Source organism: Myotis lucifugus, unplaced genomic scaffold, assembly GCF_000147115.1.
Source record: "Myotis lucifugus unplaced genomic scaffold, Myoluc2.0 scaffold_967, whole genome shotgun sequence".
Lineage (NCBI taxonomy): Eukaryota > Metazoa > Chordata > Mammalia > Chiroptera > Vespertilionidae > Myotis > Myotis lucifugus.
The window spans coordinates 6,259-9,791 of record NW_005872015.1 but is presented as its reverse complement, the minus strand read 5'-3'; positions in this window follow the sequence as shown (position 1 = coordinate 9,791).

Sequence of the window (3,533 nt, the reverse complement as noted above, 5' to 3'; positions counted from 1 at the left end):
AGGATTCTGATAAATTTCAGTTTTAAATACTAGCTCCTAGAAATCAGCTCTCTCATATATATATCATAATATGCTACATTAGACTGGACAGGCAAACTGCTTCCGGACTAAGCCGGAGCTGCAAGGACCGAGCCCCTTGCACAAATTTCATTCATGGGGCCTCTAGGGTGTATGTGTGTGTGTGTGTGTGTGTATCCCTCAGAGACACAGCCTTTTTCGCAGATCTTCAGCAAGAAGAATCTAAGGCAGCAGAAGTCGTCTCTATGGATCGAGGATCCTACTGCTGTAGCAAGGATCCCGGGTTTCTTTCCGGTCAAGGGCATTCAGTTGGTTGCTCTAAGTTCCCGGTGGGGACTGTCCAGGAGGCAGCTGGTCGATGTTTCTCTCTCATGGATGTTTCTAACTCTCTATCCTTCTCCCTTCCTCTCTGTAAAAAAATCAATAAAATATATTTTAAAAAATAAAAGATAAACACACTGAAATGTCTAAAGACATTTTTTAAAGGATCAGAAATGAGAGAAACCAAGGCATTATTGAAAGACCATGCAAAAAAAAAAACCATGAAGGTTTCAAAAAGAACAAAACAGAACTTCTAGCAGGAATGAAACACACATGGGAATGAAATCGTCTCTGAAATGACAAAGTCATCAGAAGAATTGAACAGCAGATTAGAAACAGCTGAGGGGAGAGTCCATGAACTGGAAGACAGATCTCAGTGTCTTTCCCAGGAGGCCACCCAGAGAGACAAGTCGCTGAAAAACGGACGAAGAACTTCAGAGGCAGGAAATAGCATGAAAAGTTGTAGTTAACTTCCGGAAGAAAACATAGAGCAGAGGGGAGAGGTAAGCTTCAGGAAGATAATAGCTGAGACTGGCTGGGTTTGCTCAGTGGATAGAGCATCGGCCTACGGACTAAAAGGTCCCGGGTTCGATTCAGGTCAAGGGCACATGCCCGGGTTGCAGGTTCGATCCCCAGTAGGGGGCGTGCAGGAGGCAAAGCATCAATGATTCTCATCATTGATGTTTCTATCTCTCTCTCCCTTTCCCTTCCTCTCTGAAATCAATAAATATCCTATATAATAAAAGCATAATATGCAAATCAACCGAACAGCTGAACAGCGGAACGACCATCCGGACAACCACCCGGATGACCATCCAGACGTCCACGCTATGGCACCCACTGGCGCCAGGCCAGCCAAGGCGGGTGCAATGTGATTGGTCCGGGCATTCTGGATGGCAATTTGGCAACATCTATACAGTGTGAATGTATCCTTTGGCCTTGCCATCCTATTTTGTGGGACTTAGTGTATCTATACACACCCCTATATATTAGGTCTATACACACACACACACACACACACACACACACACACACATATTAGGTATATGTACCTTTATATATCTCCATATCTATTTATGTATATGTTTTTATGTATTGATCTGAGAGAGAGAGAGGGAGACATCAGTTTGTTGTTCCACTTATTGATGCGTTCACTGGTCGATTCCTGTATGTGCCCTGACTGGGGATCGAACCTGCAACCTTGATGTATTGGGATGACACTCTAACCAACTGAGCTACCCAGCCAGGGCTTATCTATATAGATATAAAAGGCTAATATGCAAAGTGTCCCCTTGGGAGTTTGACCTGGAGTTCGATCGCTCACTATGACATGTGCTGACCACCAGGGGGCGGCGCAGAACGAAGGAAGGCCCCGGCCGGCAGCCAGAAGGCCCTGATCGTAGGCCAGGCCTAGGGACACTTCCCGTGCACGAAATCCGTGCACCAGGCCTCTAGTTTGTGTGTATTGAAAACCGTGAATTTATAATGCTATATCCAATTCAAGTCCAACACCTCTAACTTGCTCCCTTTCCGTACTTATACCCCCCTTTCTCCAGACGTGAGGAATCTGACGTCCATTTTCCTTAAATTGCTTCTTTGATCAATTCCCCTGTGTGTTCCCCATCCCCTCCTCCACCCTCTCCCAGGCCCTCCTCACCCAGCATGGGTTTCCACTCCCCTCTCCCACTTGGGAGCTTCCCTCTGTGCTCAGCTGCCTTGTGAGTGGAAGCCCCCCACACCCCTCCACACCCCTCTACGGTCCTGACCCCTGTTCGGGGCCACTGTCCCACCCCCTCCCCAAGCTGGCCTGGCCTCCTCCGCCCAAGGGCCTGAGGACTGTATTGTTCAGGAAGAGAAGGAAGGGGAAGAGGAAGAATGTGTGATCCTATGTAATGCATTTAAACGTATCAGTGCTCCTGTGTGTTTGTTTGGTTTGGGTTTTTTTTTTTGAGCCTCCTGTGGGGTTTTTTTTTTTTTTTAATGGCTTTTGGATTCTGAGTTCAAAAGCTTCTCTCCACACCCAGGTGGTAAAGGAACTTTCTAGTGTTTACTTCTCACTCTTTTATGGTGTCACATGTTCCACTGAAATCTTTGATCCGTGTGGAGTTCAATCAGCGTCTTATTCCCCCGTGGGGTCCCCCCCCCCCATTCCTTCCTTCTATTGAGCTGGAATGGTTTATTTTCCTTTTGGGGTATTTATTCTCTTTATCAAAGTTACATAGGCACACAGTAAAGTCTCAAAGTGCTATGTGTTCAGTTTAAACTTCCAGATCCTGTCCCTCCGGCCATTGATCCCTGTATGAGATAACCGCCGAGGCAAATAAACTCTGAAATACCCGTGGCTCCCACCACGGAGTTTTTTTGTTTTTTGTTTTTTCAATATATTTTATTGATTTTTTACAGAGAGGAAGGGAGAGGGATAGAGAGTTAGAAACATCGATGAGAGAGAAACATGGATCAGCTGCCTCCTGCACGCCCCCTACTGGGGATGTGCTCGCAACCAAGGTACATGCCCTTTGCTGGAATCGAACCCGGGACCCTTCAGTCCCCAGGCCGATGCTCTATCCACTGAGCCAAACCGGTCAGGGCCACCACGGAGTTTTATTTCTCCTTCGTGTGAAGTCCAATCGGCAGAGGGGCAGAGGAGCAGGAACCCAGGCTGATGGCAGCTGTGCTGTCTTAACACGCGACTCCCCAATTCTCCCTGGGGGTGGCAGCCGGACTCCAAGATGAACCCCAACAATTCCCACCTGCTAATCGCCACTTGCTGCCTCGTCCTCTCCCACAGTGCACGCAGGTTGGTCTGTGTGACCCGTAGCATATAGAAGAGGCGATGGGGTAGCGACGGGGTATTACGTCTTAGAGCAGCGGTTCTCAACCTGTGGGTCGCGACCCCTTTGGCGGTCGAACGACCCTTTCACAGGGGTCGCCTAAGACCATCCTGCATATCAGATATTTACATGACGATTCATCACAGTAGCACATGACAGCTATGAAGTAGCAACGAAAATAATTTTATGGATGGGTCACAACATGAGTGAACTGTATTTAAAGGGCAGAAGGAGGGAGGAACCACTGTCTTACAGTAAGTAATAAAGACTATGGCTGGGCCCTAGCTGGGTTTGGCTCAATCGAATAGAGCGGCGGCCGGCCTGTGGATTGGCCACACCCACGTTCGATTTCCAGGCAAGGGC